This window comes from Schistocerca cancellata, chromosome 1, assembly GCF_023864275.1.
Source record: "Schistocerca cancellata isolate TAMUIC-IGC-003103 chromosome 1, iqSchCanc2.1, whole genome shotgun sequence".
NCBI lineage: Eukaryota > Metazoa > Arthropoda > Insecta > Orthoptera > Acrididae > Schistocerca > Schistocerca cancellata.
In genome coordinates, this window is record NC_064626.1 from 898,221,070 (window position 1) to 898,243,666 (window position 22,597).

Genomic DNA, 22,597 nt, shown 5'->3' on the forward strand with positions numbered 1-22,597 from the left:
CGTCAACTGCCACCTGCCACACCATACAGCAATCTTTTCTAAATCGCTTTGTAACTGATACTGGTCTTCGGATGACCTTACTAGACGGTAAATTACAGCATCATCTGCGAACAACCTAAGAGAACTGCTCAGATTGTCATCCAGGTCATTTGTATAGATCAGGAACAGCAGAGGTCCCAGGACGCTTCCCTGGGGAACACCTGATATCACATCAGTTTTACTCGATGATTTGCCGTCTATTACTACGAACTGCGACCTTCCTGACAGGAAATCACGAATCCAGTCGCACAACTGAGACGATACCCCATAGGTCCGCAGCTTGACTAGAAGTCGTTTGTGAGGAACGGTGTCAAAAGCTTTGCGGAAATCTAGAAATACGGAATCAACTTGAGATCCCCTGTCGATAGCGGCCATTACTTTGTGCGATAAAGAGCTAGCTGCGTTGCACGAGAGCGATGTTTTCTGAAACCATGCTGATTACGTATCAATAGATCGTTCCCTTCGAGGTGTTTCATAATGTTTGAATACAGTATATGCTCCAAAACCCTACTGCAAACCGACGTCAATGATATAGGTCTGTAGTTCGATGGATTACTCGTTCAAAATGGTTCAAATGGTTCTGAGCACTATGGGACTTAACTTCTGAGGTCATCAGTCCCCTAGAACTTAGAACTACTTAAACCTAACTAACCTAAGGACATCACACACATCCATGCCCGAGGCATGATTCCGGACTGAGCGCCTAGAATCGCGAGACCACCGCGGCCGGCGGATTACTCGTACTACCCTTCTTAAACACTGGTGCGACCTGCGCAATTTTCCAATCTGTAGGTACAGATCTATCGCTGAGCGAGCGGTTGTATATTATTGCTAAGTAGGGAGCTATTGTATCAGCGTAATCTGAAAGGAACCTAATCGGTATACAATCTGGACCTGAAGACTTGCCCGTATCAAGCGATTTGAGTTGCTTCGCAACCCTTAAGGTATCTACTTCTAAGAAACTCATGCTAGCAGCTGTTCGTGTTTCAAATTCTGGAATATTCCATTCGTCTTCCCTGGTGAAGGAATTTCGGAAAACTGCATCAATAACTCCGATTTAGCGACACAGTCGTCGGAAACAGTACCATTGGCACTGCGCAGCGAAGGTATTGACTGCGTCTTGCCGCTTGTGTACTTTAAATACCACCAGAATTTCTTCGGATTTTCTACCAAATTTCGAGACAATGTTTCGTTGTGGAACCTATTAAAGGCATCTCTCATTGAAGTCCGTGCCAAATTTCGCGCGTCTGTAAATTTTAGGCAATCTTCGGGATTTCGCGTTCTTCTGTACTTCGCATGCTTTTTCCGTTGCCTCTGCAACAGCGTTCGGAACTGTTTTGTGTACCATGGGGGATCAGTTCCATCTCTTACCAATTTATGAGGTATGAATCTCTCAATTGCTGTTGCTACTATATCTTTGAATTTGGGCCACATCTCGTCTACATTTGCATAGTCAGTTCGGAAGGAATGGAGATTGTCTCTTAGGAAGGCTTCTAGTGACACTTCATCCGCTTTTTTAAATAAAATTATTTTGCGTTTGTTTCTGGTGGATTTGGAAGAAACGGTATTGAGCCTAGCTACAACGACCTTGTGATCACTAATCCCTGTATCAGTCATGATGCTCTCTATTAGCTCTGGATTGTTTGTGGCTACGAGATCAAGTATGTTTTCGCAACCATTTAAAATTCGCGTGGGTTCGTGGACTAACTGCTCGAAATAATTTTCAGAGAAAGCATTTAGGACAATCTCGGAAGATGTTTTCTGCCTATTACAGGTTTTGAACAAGTATTTTTGCCAACATATCGAGGGAAGGTTGAAGTTCCCACCAACTATGTCTGTATGAGTGGGGTATTTATTTGTTACGAGACTCAAATTTTCTCTGAACTGTTCAGCAACTATACCATCGGAGTCTGGGGGTCGGTAGAAGGAGCCAATTATTAACTTAGTTCGGCTGTTAAGTATAACCTCCACCCATACCAATTCGCACGGAGTATCTACTTCGACTTCACTACAAGATAAACCACTACTGACAGACTCCACCACCAATTCTGCCTAATCTATCTTTCCTGAGCACCGTCTGAGACTTCGTAAAAATTTCTGCAGAACTTATTTAAGGCTTTAGCCACCTTTCCGTACCTATAACGATTTCAGCTTCTGTGCTTTCTATTAGCGCTTGAAGCTCAGGGACTTTCCCAGCGCCCGCATCTCGTGGTCGTGCGGTAGCGTTCTCGCTTCCCACGCCCGGGTTCCCGGGTTCGATTCCCGGCGGGGTCAGGGATTTTCTCTGCCTCGTGATGGCTGGGTGTTGTGTGCTGTCCTTAGGTTAGTTAGGTTTAAGTATTTCTAAGTTCTAGGGGACTGATGACCATAGATGTTAAGTCCCATAGTGCTCAGAGCCATTTGAACCATTTTTGAACTTTCCCAGCACAACTATAACAATTTACAACTACAGTTCCGACTGTTCCTTGATCCAAACACGTCCTGTATTTGCCATGCACCCTTTGAGATTGCAGCCCACCCCATAGTTTCCCAAGGCCTTCTAACCTAAAAAACCGCCCAGTCCACGCCACACAGCCTCCGCTACCCGTGTAGCCTCCAGCTGAGTGTAGTGAACTCCTGACCTATCCAGCAGAACCCGAAACCCCACCACCCTATGGCGCAAGTCAAGGAATCTGCAGCCAACACGGTCGCAAAACCGAGCCTCTGATTCAGACCCTCCACATGGCTCTGCACCAAAGGTCCGCAGTCGGTTCTGTAGATGGTGAGCTCTGCCTTCATCTCGTAAGCAAGACCAACAGCCTTCACCAAATCAGATAGCCGCTGGAATCCAGAGAGAATTTCCTCAGATCCAAAGCGACACACGTCATTAGTGCCGACATCTGCCACCACCTGCAGCTGGCTGCACCCTGTGCTCTTCATGGCATCCGGAAGGACCCTTTCCACATCAGGAATGACTCCACCCAGAATGCACACGGAGTGCACACTGGATTTCTTCCCCTCCTTAGCTGCCATATCCCTAAGGGGCCCCATTATGCGCCTAACATTGGAGCTCCCAACTACCAATAAGCCTACCCTATGTGATTGCCTGGACCTTCAAAGCTGAGAATCATCCTCTGAAACAGGGCAGGCTGCTGCATCTGGCTCAGCCAAAGACAGTACCTGAAACCTGTTTGTCAGAGGCACCGGGGAGGCTTTCTGATCAGCCTCCGGGGACGTCTTTTGCCGCCTGCCACGCCTTGGAATGACCTCCCAATCAACCACAGGCGAGGGCTCAGCCCCACTGCGAGCAGCAACCGGGGCAACCACAGCGGCAGATCGATCTGGGGACAGACGGGACGAGGTTCACATCCCCGTGATACCCATGTCCAGCTCCCCACAGTGGTGCCCATTGGCAACAGCCTCAAGCTGCGCGACCGAAGTCAGCGCCGCCTGCAGCTGTGAGCGAAGGGATGCCAACTCAGCCCTCATCCGAACACAGCAATCACAGCTCCTGTCCATTCTAATCGACGTTGAACAGCAGTTACTGAAACACGAGTCCATGCCTAGATAATGCAAGGGAAACACGCAAAGAATGTATGAACTAACCTGTACAAATGCTTAACGACTGCGCACATCAAAACACTTGAGTCTAAAGCACTTCCCTCACGTAGAGCAGGGATCACATTTTGAAGAAGCAGATCACAGTAACGTGTGGGTTTACCGTGCCTACCCTTGACACCGAGCCAGGTAACCCAAGGTTAGGACAGTGGACTTGCTTTCGAGAGGACAATGGTTCAAATCCGCGTCGGACATCCAGATTTAGGTTTTCCGTGAATTCCCCAAATCGCTCCACGTAAAAGCTGGGATGGTTCCTTTGAAAGAGCACGGCGATTTCTTCCCCATCCTTGACTCAATCAGTGCTTGTGCTCCGTCGCTAATGAATTCGATGTCGACGGGACGTTAACACTCCCGCTCACCAACCTTTCTTCCTTCCTTCATATCCGTGGCTCTTGGAGTCAGAGTTCCTCCTACGTCGCCAAACCAGTACCGGCGTCTAATGGCAAGTCATGACATTAACACTAACAACAATAACAAGGTAAAATCTGCAGTGCAAAGTCTGAACATCAAGTCTATAAAGCTGGGTACCCGTATGGTAAATAGTTTTCCGTCCACACTGGATCAAGTAGCGAAACTATAATTACAACCGCCACGTACTTCCGCCTATACATCTCCTACACTATGTGATCAGAAGTACCCAGCCACCTGGCTGAAAATGACTTACAAGTTCGTGGCACCCTCCATCGGTAATGCTGGAATTCAGTATGTTGTTGACTCACACTTAGCCTTGGTGACAGCTTCCACTCTTGCAGGCATACGTTTAGTCAGATGCTGGTACGTTTCTTGGGGAATGGCAGCCCAGTCTTCATTGAGTGCTGCACTGAGGAGAGGTATCGATGTCGGTCAGTGACGCGTGGCAAAACCCAAAGGTGCAAAATCCAGTCCATTATAGGAATTTTATTGTCGTGTAACAACTCCGCCACAGGTCGTGCATTATGAACAGGTGCTCGATCGTGTTGAAAGATGCAGTCGCCATCCCCGAATTGCTCTTCAACAGTGGGAAGCAAGAAGGTGCTTAAAACATCAATGTAGGCCTGTGCTGTCATATTGCCTTGCAAAACAACGAGGGGTGCAAGCCCCCTCAATTAAAATCACGACCACACCATATCCACCGTCTCCGAATTTTATTGTTGACACTACACACACTGGCAGCTGACGTTCACCGGGCATTCGCCATACCCACACCGTGCCATCGGATCGGCACATTGTGTACCGTGATTCGCCACTCCACACAACATTTTTCCACTGTTCAATCGTCCACAGTTTATGCTCCTCACACCAAGCGAGGCGTCGTTTGGCATTTATCAGCGTGACGTGTAGCTTATGAACAGCCGCTCGACCATTAAATCAAAGTTTCCTCACCTCCCACCTAACTGTCATGTTGACTTGCAGTGGATCTTGGCGCAGTTAAGAATTCCTGTGTGATGGGCTGGATAGATGTCTGCCTATTAAACATTATGACCCTCTTCAACTGTCGGCGGTCTCTGTCAGTCAACAGACGAGGTCAGCCTGTACGCTTTTGTGCTGTACGTGTCCCTTCATGTTTCCACTTCACAATCACATCGGAAACAATGGACCTAGGGATGTTTAGGAGTGTGGAAATCTCCCATTCTGCTCACGATGTCTAATGACTACTGAGATCGCTGATATGGAGTACCCAACATGAAAAAAGTAGGCCGGCTGCTGTGGCAGAGCGGTTCTAGGTGCATCAGTCCGGAATCGCCCTGCTGCTACGGCCGCAGGTTCGAATCCTGCCTCGGTCATGGATGTGTCTGATTTCCTTAGGTTAGTTAGGTTTAAGTAGTTCTAAGTCTAGGGGACTGATGCACTCAGATGTTAAGTCCCATAGTGCTCAGAGCCATTTTGTAGCCAAGGAATTAATGTGACATTTGTGTCTTTCCGACGTGCGTGCGATAAATGCAGAAATGTGAAGTATGACGTTGCTATCAAATGTGCCCAAACAGGTCAGCACGCTGTTACTCTTTTCTTGGTTGACGAAGGACAAAGACTGGTAGACATCCATCAGAGAATGAAGAATGTGTATGAGGCAGCATGTCTGTGAAAAACCACTGTAGTGTAATGGTGCGCCGAGTTCCGTGCTGGTTGCGATTCGACACAAGAGGCCAGTCGATTTGAGAGGCCGGCCCATATGTTAAGAACAAGTGGGAAACACTCGAGCACCCCGCTGCCTCCTCCCTGTAGTACTGATCTCTCCCCATCAAGCCTTCAGTCTCTTAGAAATGGCCTTGAAGGCTCACCGGTTCTTGTCGGACGACAATGTGCAGTAGGCAGTTACGGGCTTCTTCACACAGCAGAACATGGTGTTTTATCGAAAAAAAGTATCTTCAACAGGCCGCGTCGGTTGTTAGGATGACTGCCAAAATACTCACAGGAATTTTGCCTGTTTGTCATACCGATTCTGGACCGTAGGGCCATTGAGTGGGAATTTTTAGTCGCTCCTACATTTTCCAAATTTCACAGAAGTTCTCCTGCCTACCTTGTAAGATTAGCACTACCGGAAGAAAGTCCATTGGCGGGGATATGGATTAGTCAAAGCCTGAGGGGTCCTTTTCAAATGTTCAAATGTGTGTGAAATCTGATGGGACTTAACTGCTAAGGTCATCAGTCCCTAAGCTTACACACTGCTTAACCTAAATTATCCTAAGGACAAACACACACACCCATGCCCGAGGGAGCACTCGAACCTCCGCCGGGACCAGCCTCACAGTGGTCCCTTTCCGAATGCATTTCCACGCTATAGCGGAGTGCTCGCTGATCTGAAACTTCCTGGTACATTAAAAAAATGGTTCAAATGGCTCTGAGCACTTTGGGGCTTAATTTCTAAGGTCGTCAGAACTTAGAACTACTTAAACCTAACTAACCTAAGGAGATCACACACATCCATGCCCGACGCAGGATTCGAACCTGCGACCATAGCGGTCGCGCGGTTCCAGACTGTAGCGCATAGAACCGCTCGGCCACCCCGGCCGCCGGTACATTAAAACTGTGCCAGACCGTATCCTTTTATCCAAGAGTGATGGTCCCGCAAGGTGTGAAGGAAAACTTCTGCGTGGTTTGGAAGGTAAGAATTGGGACTCTGGCGAAGTATAGCTCTGAGGGAGCGCTGTGGGTCGTGCTTGTATAAGCCCAGTCGGTAGAGCATTCTCCCGTTAAAGACAAAGGCCCCACGTTGAAATCTCGGTCTAGCATGCAGTTTTCATGTGCCACGTTTCAAATCAGCACACACCCCTCTGCAGAGTGTCTTATCTTTGTTTATACCGGGCTGCGATCGCAGTAGCGGTCTTGGCGTTTTATTAACCCCTGCTGATGTTGTAAACAAGTCTTATGTGGCGTTGTTCAAAATGGTTCAAATGGCTCTGAGCACTATGGGACTTCACGTCTGTGGTCATCAGTCCACTAGAACTTAGAACTAATTAAACCTAAGTAACCTAAGGACATCACACACATCCATGCCCAAGGCAGGATTCGAACCTGCGACCGTAGCGGTCGCGCGTTTCCAGACTGTAGCGCTTAGAACCGCTCGGCCACTCCGGGCGGCTGCCGTGTTGTGAGTACATCTGCTGTGCGGCAGGACACAGGGGTGAAGGACGCGGTAGGAGTCAATTGTGTGTGAGCAGTACAAAGCTGGTCACAGTCCGCTGGTTTCCGCAGATCGTGAAATTAACAAGCGCTAGCGCAGTGCGAAAAGTGCCACGGCAGTGCATGGAAGGAAATACGTTGCAATTTATTTTGCTCGTAAGTGTGTTTCATCAGGGTGATGTGACAGAAGACAAATAAGAGTAAAACAAAACGGGGCTGCGGAGTGACGGCAGTAAAGTAAGAGGAGCCGCAGTAATTTGACAGCAGCTCGCTGCTCCTCCACACGGCTGGGACAGGCGAATGGCCCTCGCGTGGCGAGCGCCGTGGAACGGAGCCAAATGCGAGCAGCGGCGCCTGCGCGTAATGAGGCGGCCGCTCCATCTCTGGCAGACGCACACTCGCAGGCAGTTCCAACAGCCGCCACAGAGCCGCTAGCAGCGCGCAAGGCGGAACGGCGGCACCCTGCGTCCTCTTCTTACCGAAACGTTTCTGCTTAAACAAGTCGTTTACAGAGCTTCTTCCAAACTTCTCTTTTCCCCCGCAGTCTACCTTTCTGCATCTTCTCCCGTTGCAGTCCTCTTTTGTTTACATCGTCCTTCACCTGGTCTCTCCATCTTATTCGTGGTCTTCCAGTTGGTATTCGTCCAGATTCTGTCCATTCTAGGACTCTTCTCAGGAGTCTTTGCAGTCCCATTCTTTTACTGTTGCCAAATCGTTTAAGACTATTACTCTCCACAGTTTCTTTTTAGGGCTTGATCTGCAGGGTGTTTCGCGTTATTTCATGCCTTATCGTGCCCCTTCTCGTCATAGTGAGGATCCCTTGTAGAAAGGGCAATTCTGTTGGTTGCATTCTGCACAGATCTTTCTTTTGTAATAGGATGACCGGAGCGGGTGACGTGGTCGGTGTTGTAGGGCATGGCTGGGTAGAAGAAGGGGCTGTTTTTAGCAATCTTCCTCTTTATTTTGGTTCTTCTAATACATTTTCCGGTAGCGCAGCCCCACCGCTCGTGTCGTCGTGGAAACGTGCTGATGCACGCAGCCCAGGGAACGCAACGCCGCACTCGGTCAGCGGCTGCACAGGCGGTAGGAGGTTAGTGGCACGAGGCCCGGCCCAGCTCGCAGACGCGGTGGCTCGTGACGACACCGGGAGTCGCCGGTGCAGCAGCGGGCAATGCCCTCCGCCGGCCAGTCCTTAGGGACAGCGTCACTGATGACGACTTGACAGCGACCAAACGCCCAATCGGTCGAACCGAATGCCGACCCCCACCTCTGATGTCCTTAAATAGTGCAGGCCGCTTCTGAATCCGCCGGTTACTCGGCAGCGTGTTTATTAGAAGGTCCTCGATGAGTTGGCTAACGCAACCGCGCCACACGTGGCCCGCGCCTGTGTAATTCTGCTAATGCTGCGTTCTGATGGCTGGCGTGAACGTACACACATACCGATGCTCGTTGCAAAACTGCGTCACCTGCATAACGCACCAGCCAGCCCTCGTCTGCCGTTTGCCAAGAGGCTGGCGTATCATGCACTGAAACACACTAAATCACAATTTCGCACCATATTTCCTAAAAATAGCCCCTTGTTCTCTACACTTTGTTCAAGTCGAGCATTTGGATCCATAAGTCAAAATTGGCACACAATATGACTTGTGCATCATGATCTTTGCTTACGCAGTTATTTTCCAATTTCTAATTATGTCAGATGTACAACAAAAAAATTTCGACCAATTTCCTATTATCTTCGAAATTTTATCCTTGATGTTTCCTTCCTTGGTCAATTTGCTTCCTAGATATTTGAAACGATCTGCTTCTATAATAATTTTTCCATTGCGAAGTACATCCTTCATTTTTTCATTTGTCTTGCTGATCTTCATTACTTCACTTCTTGCCAAGCTTCTTTCCATTCCTGCTTCTTCAGTCACTCTCTGGCACGTGTTTAGTTGTTCTTTTAATTTCTGCTCAGTTTCTTCTCAGATCATAACATCAAGTTCGTATGCTACGTTTTCCATATCATCCGCTGTTGACCCTTGGCAAACTTTCCTTACTATGTGCATAGTAGAAGCACTAGTGGGAACTCACTTCCTTGCCGCATCCCTCTATCACATATAAACCATTCTGATTTATTACCAGCTAATATAAACAATTCAAGCATTTTTGTACATTTTTCTGAGTCTGAGTTCCACTCCTTTGGACAGTCACGTCTATTCAGATCTTGACATATCTCTTCCCTTCTAACAGTATCATGAGCCTTTTTTATATCTATGAATGCAACAACAATGTTGTTGTTGTTGTTGTCTTCAGTCGTGAGAGTGGTTTGATGCACCTCTCCAAGTTACTCTATCCCGTGTAAGCTTCTTCATCTCCCAGTACATACTGCAACCTACATCCTTCTGAATCTGCTTAGTGTATTCATCTCTTGGTCTCCCTCTACGATTTTTAACCTCCACGCTGCCCTCCCATGCTATATTTGTGATCCCTTGATGCCTCAGATGGCCTACCAACCGGTCCCTTCTTCTTGTCAAGTTGTGCTACAAACTACTCTTCTCCCCAATTCTATTCAATACCTCCTCATTAGTTATGTGATCTACCCATCTAATCTTCAGCATTCTATTCTCTGCTTGTCCAAACTATTTATCGTCCATGTTTCACTTCCATACATGGCTACACTCCATACAAATACTTTCAGAAACGACTTCCTGACACTTAAATCTATACTCGATGTTAACAAATTTCTCTTCTTCAGAAACGCTTTTCCTTGCCATTGCCAGTCTACATTTTATATCCTCTCTACTTCGACCATCATGAGTTATTTTGCTTCCCAATAGCAAAACTCCTTTACTACTTTAAGCCTCTCATTTCCTAATCTAATTCCCTCATCATCACCCGACTTAATTTGACTACATTCCATTATCCTCGTTTTGCTTTTGTTGATGTTCATCTTATATCTTCCTTTCAAGACACTGTCCATTCCGTTCAACTGCTCTTCCAAGTCCTTAGCTGTCTCTGACAGAATTACAATGTCAGCGGCGAACCTCAAAGTTTTTATTTCTTCTCCATGGACTTTCATACCCACTTCGAATTTTTCTTTTGTTTCCTTTACTGCTTGCTCAATATACAGATTGAATAACATCGGGGAGAGGCTACAACCCTGTCTCACTCCCTTCCCAACCGCTGCTTCCCTTTCATGCCCCTCGACTCTTATAACTGCCATCTGGTTTCTGTGCAAATTGTAAATAGCCTTTTGCTCCCTGTATTTTACCCCTACCACCCTCAGAATTTGAAAGAGAGTATTCCAGTTAACATTGTCAAAAGCTTTCTCTAAGTCTACAAATGCTAGAAATGTAGATTTACCTTTCCTTAATCTATGTTGCAAGGTAAGTCGTAGGGTCAGTATTGCCTCACGTGTTCCAACATTTCTGCGGAATCCAAACTGATCTTCGCCGAGGTCAGCTTCTACCAGTTTTTCCATTCGTCTCTAAAGAATTCGCGGTAGTATTTTGCAGCTGTGGCTTATTAAACTGATAGTTGGGTAATTTTCACATTTGTCAACACCTGCTTTCTTTGGGATTGGAATTATTATATTCTTCTTGAAGTCTGAGGGTATTTCACCTGTCTCATACATCTTGCTCACCAGATGGCAGAGTTTTGTCAGGACTGGCTCTCCCAAGGCCGTCAATAGTATAGACCCTCTATATACTCCTTCCACCTTTCTGCTTTCCCTTCTTTGCATAGAACTGGGTGTCCATCTGAGCTCTTGATTTTCGTACAAGTGGCTCTCTTTTCTCCAAAGGTCTCTTTAATTTTCCTGTAGGAAGTATCTATCTTTCCCCTAGTGAGATAAGCCTCTACATCCTTACATTTGTCCTCTAGCCATCCCTGCTTAGCCATTTTGCACTTCCTGTCGATATCATTTTTGAGACATTTGTATTCCCTTTTGCCTGCTTCATTTACTGCGTTTTTATGTTTTCTCCTTTCATCAATTAAATTCATTATTTCTTCTGTTACCCAAGGATTTCTACTAGCCCTCGTCTTTTTACCTACTTGACCCTCTGCTGTCTTCACTACTTCATCCCTCAGAGCTACCCATTCTTCCTCTACTGTATTTCTTTCTACCATTCCTGTCAATTGTTCCCTTATGCTCTCCCTGAAACTCTGTACAACCTCTGGTTTAGTCAGTTTATCCAGGTCCCATTTTCTTAAATTCCCACCTTTTTGCAGTTTCTTCAGTTTTAATGTACAGTTCATAACCAATAGATTGTGGTTAGTCCACATCTGCCCTGGAAATGTCTTACAATTTAAAACCTGGTTCCTAAACCTCTGTGTTACCATTATATAATCTATCTGATACCCTCTAGTATCTCCATGATTCTTCCACGTATACAGCCTTCTTTTATGATTCTTGAACCAAGTGTTAGCTATAATTAAGTTATGCTCTGTGCAAAATTCTACCAGACGGCTTCCTCTTTCATTTCTCTCCCCCAACCCATATTCACCCACTATGTTTCCTTCTCTCCCTTTTCCTACTCTCGAATTCCAGTCACCCATGACTATTAAATTTTCGTCTCCTTTGACTACCTGAATAATTTCTTTTATCTCATCATACATTTCATCAATTTCTTCATCATCTGCGGTGCTACTGTAGTAGCTACTGCTTGTACTACTGTAGTAGGCGTGGGCTTCGTGTCTATCTTGGCCACAATAATGAGTTCACTATGCTGTTGGTAGTAGCTTACCCACACTCCAATTTTTTTTATTCATTATTAAACCTACTCCTGCATTACCCCTATTTGATTTTGTATTTATAAACCTGTATTCACATGACCAGAAGTCTTGTTCCTCCTGCCACCGAACTTCACTAATTCCCACTATATCCAACTTTAACCTATCCATTTCCCTTCTTAAATTTTCTAACCTACCTGTCCGATTAAGGGATCTGACATTCCAGGCTCCGATCCGTAGAACGCCAGTTTTCTTTCTCCTGATAACGACGTCCTTTTGAGTAGTCCCCGTCCGGAGATCCGAATGGGGGACTATTTTACCTCCGGAATATTTTACCCAAGAGGACGCCATCATCATTTAACCATACAGTAAAGCTGCATGCCCTCGGGAAAAATTACGGCTGTAATTTCCCATTGCTTTCAGCCGTTCGCAGTACCAGCACAGTAAGGCCGTTTTGGTTAGTGTTGCAAGGCCAGATCAGTCAATCATCCAGACTGTTGCCCCTGCAAATACTGAAAAGGCTGCTGCCCCTCTTCAGGAACCACACGTTTGTCTGGCCTCTCAACAGATACCCCTCCGTTGCGGTTGCACCTACGGTACGGCCATCTGTATCGCTGAGGCACGCAAGCCTCCCCGCCAACGGCAAGGTCCATGGTTCATGCAACAACATGTCTTTCCCAAATTCCCATTTTTTTCTAGAACATATCTGGCTGTGAATATGGCATCTATAGTTGATCTTCAAGGTCGGAATCCTTGTTGTTCCTCTCGTAATTATGGGTCTATCTTATTCCTGATTTCCTGTAAAATTATCTTTTCTTAAATCTTCTTGCAGTGGCACAGTAGTGCTATTCCTCTGTAATTGTCACAGAGGGTCTTTTACCCCTCTTAAAGTTACGTACAATAATTGTCTTTGTTTAATCATCAGCAATCTTTCCACGTATCTACACTACCCTCACTACTCTATACTACCCCCACAATTCCGATAAGTCCTGTGCCTTTGATAATTTTCACTGTGATGGCGTCTACTGTAGGAGCTTTGCCATTTTTCGTTTCTAACACAGCTTTCTTTACATCCAGCATCTGTAGATATTTTATTTCCTCTGTGATGGTGATAGTTCTTTCGTCTTCCTCTATTTCACCACATGCATTTGTTTCATCCTGCCCTCCATACAGTTTTTGAAAGTATTATTTCCATACTTTCAAAACTTGTTGTGCCTCCAACCCGGTTTTTCCTTCTTTGTTGATGTTTTCATTTTTCTTCCCTCTGCTTTCTAATATGCGGTACAATGTCTTCTCGTCATCCTTAAAATTCTCTTCTGTTTCTTTTCTGTTATATTTCTTCGCTTTTTAGCAATCAGACGAGCCTCAGGTCAACCCAAATACCCTGCGTCTAAAACGTAAGAATGAGTTTGCGACGTCACACTTTCCAGGGAACTGAAATGTAACCAGTAAAATCTATATGGAGTAACTGAAAATTTGGTAGACTTTGGGGCCTGTAATAACACGGAAGTTTCAGTTTGTTAATGAATGCTTAATGGCGATTATTAATTTTATGTATGTCGGGACAGCAGCTGAGAGATACTAACTACGTAGTTATAGTAAGTATGGAGGTAATTTTGTATCATTTTCCTGGACTGTTAGTCCACTTCATTAAGAAGTTAGTTATGTTTGCCAGGACGAAGTTTTCCAGTAAATGTCAGCTCTTGTGGCTCCATGTGCCTCGCACGTGGATACACCATAGATGCCACTGCCTAGCAATCTAACGCGTCTATGCCATCCCAAACCTGTGAAAATGAACATACACTGACCAACAGTATTCGCACACCCTTACATAATGCAGAAATATCCTATAGATGTTGCTAAAGGCGCAGCCTTTCCTCTCCGATTCTGCGCAGAACCTCCTCATTCCTTACCTTATCAGTCCACCTAATTTTCAACATTCGTCTGTAGCACCATATCTCATATTCTGGTTTTCCCACAGCTCATGTTTCACTACCATACAATGCTGTATTCCAAACGTACACTCTCAGAAATTTCTTCCTCCAATTAAGGCCCACATTTGATACTCGTAGACTTCTTTTGGCCAGGAATGCCCTTTTTGCCTGTGATAGACTGTTTTCGATGTCCTCCTTGCTCCATCCGTCGGTTATTTTGCTGCCTAGGTAGCAGAATTCCTTAACTTCCCCTTCTTCGTGAGTATCAATCCTCATGTTAAGTTTCTCGCTGTTCTCATTTTTGCTACTTCTCATAACGTTCTTCTTCGATTTACTCTCAATCCATATTCCGTACTCATTAGACTGTCCATTCCGTTCAGCAGATGATACAAGCTGCAAATATCTCTGGCCGCCTCCATTACTGTCACCCCTGTATTGAAATCAAACAGAAGAATATGTCTCCACTTGGCACTATATTTTGTAGCGTCCGCAGCTCCACTGCCTACCTCCAGATGACAAAACGACTATGGGTAAACTCGAATAGCAACAGTAAACTACATACAAAAACGACAATCGATAAATAAGCCCACAGGAACCGAAATACCAATACGGAAATCAAAAACGCTACCACCTTGTGCACCAGCCTAACATGTTTAACTGAGTCTTTATTCGGCTCTTAAATACAGCTTCGCTCTCCCTTCCGACTTTTTAATCGTGCTTGGCCACCGTCATTGTGACCAAGTAAGAGTACAAGGCGACTTAAACTCACAGCAGTAAAAGAATCTGATGCTTTAGGCAACGGACAGGACAGCGACGAGCTGGGATAAGGGCGTGGGAGGAGGGGGGAGGCTGGGGGAAGCGGTGGCTCTAGTTTTAAGCCAGGCCACGGGACGACGACTCTTGTTTCCACAAGCGCTGATACACTAAAGTTTTAGTATAGACTACTACACTACGTGGTGCTCGCTACAGTTCCGCCGCAAGTATGAAAAACAAAGTTCTGTGAATAGTAACATTAGTAGTCCCAGTCAGTCCACTTAGAGCGGTGGTAAAGTAAAAATAATTTTGCAGTGACGTCGTAGCGCTTGAAAGTATACTCTTCATTTCCAATATCAACAAGAACGAATGTTGTGTATTAATAACGCATTCTGTGGGTAGTTTATGTAGTATCATATTTATTGTACAATGAAACGCTCAAACGCCGATTATTTTTTATTTTCATTATGCGTAGTCCTTCTGTTTTTAAGCCATTTTCAGGCAACCAGTGGGATCGTAGTAAAAACGCCCTAGTAGCCAAATTTTCATTAAAAACGACCATTCTAAATAGACTGAATATGGAAACGGGGGAAAAAACTGACGTAAGTTAAAATTTAAGTCAGATAGTATCAACTCTCGCCTTGAATACGTGTCTATTAACTAAATTAGGAGACACTTGCTCATGGTAATAGGACAGGAAATCAGCATCATTTAACAAGCTTCTAGAAATATTAATGGCATAATGCATCTATAACCTTCTGTAGCCAGAGCTTTTCCGCGCAGTTCTCTATTTTTTAGGCTATTTTGATGACACTCTCTACCTATTACTAATATTGTCGTCTATTTACATAAAAACAGTTCTCAAAACAGTGGAAAAACAGGTAGAAGCCGACCTCGAGGACGATCAGTTTCAGTACCGGAGGAGGCTCAAGGCAATATTGACCCTGCGACTTACCTTAGAAGATACTTTCAAGAAACGCAAATCCACGTTTAGAGCATTTGCCGAAAAAGTTTGATGACAAAATTAGTAGATGATTTTTGCTATTTTGCCAGCAAAGTAACTAATGATGCCCGAATTAGAGAGATATAAAACGCAAACTTAACGACAAAATCGTTGTTGAAAATTAGAAATTTATTAACATCAATTATCAATTTAAATGTCAGAAGGCTTCTCTGAAGATACTTGTCTGGTGTGTATGCTTGTTCGAAAGTGAAAACTCGACGATAAATATTGAAATAATGAGAGAATAACAGCTTTTGAAATGTGGCGCTACAGGAGACTGGTAAATATTAGGTGGGTAGATTGAATAACAATTAAAGAGAAGGTTCTGAACCAAACTGGGCGGAAAAATTTATGCCATGGCTAGGCTAAAACAAGGGGTCGGTTGATAGGTCGTATTCTGAGGCATGAAGTAATGGTTAATATGATAATGGAAGAAAGTGTGAAGGGTAAAAACTGTTGAAGGAGAGCAAAGCTTGGATACAGTAAGCAGGTTCAAATGGATGTAGGTTGCAGTAATTACGTAGAGATGACGTTGAGCGTGGAGACAAGCTTTAAGATTATATTCATATAATCTTAATCACTGTACAGGAAACAGTTGGGATCTGTAGCATGCCTCATTTTTCATTTTTAGGAGAGAGCAGACATGCTGCACTCTGTAGCACAGCTTTCAGACAGTAGCTCAGAATATGAAATTTGTGAGGTAGTGTGTTGCGCTGCTGAAACACTACCACAAGGCACGGATTTATGACAGACAGTTGCAGCACCTCCTCCGGCAGAGTGGTGCTGAACTGAATGCTGAGGAGAACTCTCGCTGCACGAAATCGAGTCTTCGAGCGGACTGGTTCTCGCAAGACTTTTTAGTCTGAGTTTGTACATAACTCCTTGGCATGTGCTCATTGTAGCCTTCGCTGAACCCGAACATGTTGCATTTTTTATTCCGTTGTTCTGTTAACGTTAGAAGGCGAGCCAATTCAGTGATTATAGAACACATTGCCGTTGCTCCGTAAACGTGGTTCACTTTCCAATCATTGGTCACAGCTTACTCTATCGCTTGGTTGCAAGACTGTGCAGTGGTGCAGATTGACAGAACTACCCCTTCGAGGCACAGAGTTGCCATATAGGACGCTAAACTTCCATTGTAGAATATTATACGAACAAGTCTGCTGCTACAGCAGATACATTGATAGTTATGACTGAATCCTATAAAGGAACGCCCTTTCTATATATGGTAAGGATTCATGGAGAGATCAGGCGTATGGTAGGCACTCTGGGGAACTGATAGAATCTGGATTCCCCTCTCCTCCCCCCATACAAAATTTGCAAAGTTTTAAAAAAAATGGGTGTGAAATTTTATGGGACTTAACTGCTAAGGTCATCAGTCCCTGAGCTCACACGCTACTTAACCTAAATTATCCTAAGGGACAAACACACACACCCATGCCCGAGGGTGGACTCTAACCTCCGCCGGGAGCAGCCGCACAGTCCATGACTGCAGCGCCCCAGACCGCTCGGCTAATCCCGCGTGGCTGCAAAGTTTTAATCAACCTTATCGACTGCTTTATAAATGGAAGCAAAGAAGATTAACGTTTCATGTCTCATCATAGATGAGATCGTTAGAGATGGAGCGCAACCTCCGTTTGGGGCACGGTGAGGAATGAAAACGGTTGCGCCCTTTCAAGGAAGCCATCCCAGTATTTGCCATAAGTGGTTTAGGTAAATCACGGAAAACATAAATATCGATAGTCGGACTTGGATTTGATTCGTCAACCTCCGCTTTCTAAGTCCAGTAACTTACCAACAGCACAGTACAGTACGTATGTAATCCTTATACAGGGTGTCCCATTTATCTTAACCACCCTAAATATGTTTATCCAGATACAAACTACAAATTGTTTCAAGCAAATGTTCTTTAGGCGTCAGGGGGACATCAATCGACATGATTGCCTTCGTTGTAGCTTTGTTTTTTACAAAGATATGAACAGCGATATGACTTTTTTAAATGACACACTGTATTTTTTATTCGGTAATTAATGTCCTCTCCTAAAGACCTATTCAGAAATGTATCACAGTGTCCCATTCACTGAAACGCAACGTTCTTAATTACATAACACAACATTGACGTTGACGCTCCCAGCGCATAGTGCAGGTATACGGGGTAATGGAACACATCCACGCGCTGACGTTGACAGAGGACAAATGTAAACATAAGTAGTATGCAAACCCGTCATTCCGTCAACCATCGTCAGTGGAAGAGTTGTGTGAATAGAATGAAAAGGAGGTAGAAATGCTACTCATGGGGAATGTAAGTGAGCAGAACAGTAATTTCAATACTGTTTTCTTATGTACGGGTACATTTAGTACAGTAGTTTAGACCTTTTAAATACTGTTGTGTAGAGTAGGCATACAGTAAAACTGTATCGACATAACATTTCTTTTATTGCTATTGTTGAAGGTAGGCGAAATGCTACGCAGGCAGCGGAACTGTAGAGAGAGCGATATCCTGACAAGAACCTACTTTCCCGACAGATGTTTTCTCGTCTTGTTGCGACGTTTCAGGAAACGGGAAGTTTCAACCCACGACAGCGCAATCGTCGTAGCAGTCGCACAGATGAAGCTGCCGAAGTTACTGTTCTCGCTTCCGTTCCTATGAATCCACATGTGAGCACACGACAGCTTGAACACGAGATCGGCGTTCCTAAAACCAGTGTACATCGTATTCTTACACGTCTACGGTTCCATCCTTACCATGTATACCTACATCAAAAATTGCATGGGAATTATTTCCAGAATCGTGTACGGTTCTGTCAGTGGGCACAACAGCAAATCCTCTCCAACCCGAACTTCTTCTTCAATGTTCTATTTACCGATGAATGTTCCTTCTCAAACAAGGAACATGCATTACTGGTTCAGCGACAACCCACTATGGCTTAGACAGGTGGAACATCAGCGTCAATAGAAAGTTAACGTCTGGTGTGTGATGCTAGGTACTACAATAATTAGCCCTTATTTCGTCAATGGTAGTCTAAACGACACAGCGTATGCCAAATTCCTCACATGAATTCTTCCTCCTCTTCTAGATGAAGTGCCGCTGAGAACCAGAATGTTTATTTGGTAACAACGTGATGGATGTCCAGCACATAATGTCTTGCGTGCACGTCATGTTCTGAACCGAAGGTATCCTGCCAGATGGACTGGTCGAGGAGGAACAGTTACTTGGCCTGCTAGGTCCCTTGATTTAAATCCTCTGGACTTTTTTCTTTGGGTATGCATTAAAGACGTCTATCGCGATTTTCCATCTCCAGAGGACATGCAGGAAAGTATTGTGCTTGGTTGTAATTCTCTTCAGCAGGTAACACTAGAAGCAGTAAATGATTCTTTCATTCAACGAATGCACCAGTGTACAGGTGTCCAGAGTCACCACTTTGAGCACCTTTGAATGTTCTACTCCTGGGCAATGGTACTGGAGAATCAAAGTCAATTTTGTGTTATGTTTTTACTTGGTTTTCATTTGTTTCCTGACAACTCCAGCAAGTGGACAAGTGTGTGATCCCGGGCTCAAAGTCAGTGTTGTGTTATGTAATTAATAACGCCGTGTTTCAGTGAATGGTACACCGTGATACATTTTTTAGTAGGTCTTTAGGAGAGGAAATGAATTACCGAATAAAAAATACAGTGTGCCATTTAAAAAAGGCATACCGCTGTACATATCTTTGTAAAAAACAAAGCTACAACGAAGGCAGTCATGCTCATTAATGTCCCCCTGACGGCTAAAGAACATTTGTTTGAAACATTTTGTAATTTGCATCTGGACAAACAGTTATTTAGTGTGGTCAAGATAAATGGGACACCCTGTATATACATAAAAAGGATATGTGTTTGTGTGTGTGTGTATGTGTGTGTGTGTGTGTGTGTGTAGGTTTGTTTGTGTGTGTGTGTGTGTGTGTGTGTGTGTCATGTAGGTTGTCCTGCACAACTACCATGTTGTGCAGGTAGAGTCTGCATGCCTCGCAGGGGCAAAATATACGGATGGACAAGACTGAACAGAGAGAAGGGGAAGGAAGGAGATAGATTGTGAGGCAGGGTAGAGGATGAGGCGAGCAGAGAAATGGGAGAGCAGGAGATGGACTGAGAGAGAGTGGAGGAGACTGATACAGACAAAGGGGTGGGGGAAGAGGAGATGTGTGTAATAAATGTGTCGTACACCTACGTGAACGAAGCTGCAAGGTAAAGGTTAGTTATGTTTATATGTGAAAATCCAGATTTTCGGACCTCAGTAAGTCGAGTTACATAGTTGGAGCATGCAGTAGTTCTTTATACCCTATTTCAGTTGCTGTATAACATTTTATCAATATAGATCTCATTGAAAAAGAACAGTTAACACGGTTCTGTGAAGAGGGTTTAGAAGTAAGTTGTGAATCCTCCACTCATTTAGACATATTTATGCGAATTGGAAACCTAGAACAATACTGCCACTAAACACTGTAAACAGTGGACCAAATACAGCAGCAAGAACGTCAGTGAAATAAAATATTTACTCAGGGTGTAGTTTTGTTGCGCACTCGACGTGCAACGCACACCTAGAGCTAAATCGACACCTGCAGTCACGATGTGCTGTTTAAATGCAGAATCGTAGTTAAGAAACACATAATAATTAAAATAATGGAATTCTTGATCTACCGCAAAACTATTAACTTTTCGTAAGTCTGACTTCTAGCCATAATGCCTCTCTATATACTAAGTGGTTGGAGCGGCAGTTGGTGTAAATGCCAGAAATTGGCATGTGAGACCAAGTTTTTTGGGAGTGAAGTTCGTTGGGCATTGTTGCACTGAAAATGCGAATTTTAGTATCCGCTTGCAGTTGATCAGTGAGTCGTGGACTCTAGTGGAGGTGGTCGCAATTTTTATGAATTAAATTACATTGAAGATTAGTTAATATAAGATGTGTAGCTGATGTTGACGATAAGTAAACAGTGGAAAGGTAATGAGAGGAAGAATATTAGCAAGGAAAAATTCTAATAAGGCGTTATCAAGGAAATAGCGTTCGAGTTTTATAGTGGCTCAAATGGTAAGGTTAACAATTACATGTGATTAACAAGTAACAGTAATTGTCTTATACGATATTTCGTCCAAGCTGTGATGATTTTCATGGTGAATTTCCAGAATGGCATTAACCAGAGCGGAAACATAATTGTTAAAGTAGCAACGTCTCTGCGTGCGAAATAGGACTGTTAGGGTGCAGTTGTAAACAGTAGCTATATGTGCGTATCCAGAATAAATTTTCACTCTGCAGTGGCGTGTGCGCTTATGTGAAACTTCCTGACAGATTTAAACTATAGAACCTTAGCCTTTCACGGGTAAGGGTATGCTTATGTACTTGGCGTATACATGATAACTGAATATAATTCATGTACGTACAATCATACGCTGAATTGAAATAAATAATATCCAAACAGTTACATGGAATAGGTACTGGATACACGGTCGCAGCTCTTCACCTTCCGGTGTTTACTGGTGAGTTAGTTCCATCCAACAACTAAATAGAATACGAGCTGCCTTAATTAAACTTGCGACCTTAATCTCCATTAAGAATAGGATGAATAGGGGGTAGAATCTTACAAGATGCACACCACTCGAAACTGAAACTCAAGATTCTAAAAATCGCCATTTTCCTCTTACAGATACTTATTTTAAACAAATTCGCTTTTCTACTTACTAACTTTGACATTAGGTTTATCATCCAGTAACAGCACGCAACTCTATAGCATAGCACAAACCTGCGATGTGAAAATACTATTATTAATCTCTATGAACAAGATGATTGTGGCATCTACTGCTCCTAAAAAATCTTTTTTGAATGACTTCTCGAGAACGCCTTGGGAACATTAAACACGGCGAACTCTTTGCAGCTTTTGTCAGCTATGAACATTGTGCCGACAAGCAGTTTCATTCTTATTGCATGTTTATTCTCTACCGGTTTCAATTCTGACAGTCGTCTTCACAGGAGAAAACTGTAAGGTAAAAAAACTGCGAATATAGAATATACACAAGCATAGTAGAAAATTGAGGAATTAAAAAAGGCCAGTTTAAAAATCATAGTACTGACATAGTGTACATCAATGGATCAAATATATATTTTCGTCACTTATGAGCCACCCAAATACAGAACATATACGAGGGCTATTAGGAAAGTAAGGAACTAAAGGTCACGAAATGTCAACCACAGTGAAAATAAAAACTGTTTTGTTTGCATTAGCTACAACTTCCAGCTACTTATCTCCACAGTCGCCGATCCGACTTAGACGTTAGTTGTAGCGTTGTACCAACTTTCCAATACCCACCTTATAGAAGGCAGCTGCCAGTGGTTTCCGCCAATTCCCTAAGCTGGCCTATAGCTCGTTGTCTGAGCCAAAATTTTGTCTTCATTGCCAGCGGTTCATGTGAGCAGAGATGAAACTCAAGAGGGAGACAATTACGGGCTGTATTCTGGGTATCATACATTTCAAAGTGAAAACGATGCAGGAGCATCTTCATTGCCCCTGCAGAATGTGGCTGAGATTTCTATACCTACATGTCTACATCTACATGATTACTCTGCAATTCACATTTAAGTGCTTGGCAGAGGGTTCATCGAACCACAATCATACTATCTCCCTACCATTCCACTCCCGAACAGCGCGCGTGAAAAACGATCACCTAAACCTTTCTGTTTGAGCTCTGATTTTTGATATTTTATTTTGATGGTCATTCCTACCTATGTAGGTTGGGCTCAACAAAATATTTTCGCATTCGGAAGAGAAAGTTGATGACTGAAATTTCGTAAATAGATCTCGAAGCGACGAAAAACGTCTTTGCTTTAATGACTTCCATCCCAACTCTCGTACCATATCTGCCACACTCTCTCCCTTATTACGTGATAATGCAAAACGAGCTGCCCTTTTTTGCACCCTTTCGATGT

At 44.1% G+C, this 22,597-nt stretch overlaps 1 protein-coding gene across 1 annotated transcript in view; it reads left to right on the forward strand.

Annotated features, from left to right (window-relative positions):
• LOC126112383 (uncharacterized) overlaps nt 1-22,597 on the forward strand; it is a 515,907-nt gene that overhangs the window by 340,076 nt on the left and 153,234 nt on the right. The window lies entirely within an intron of this gene.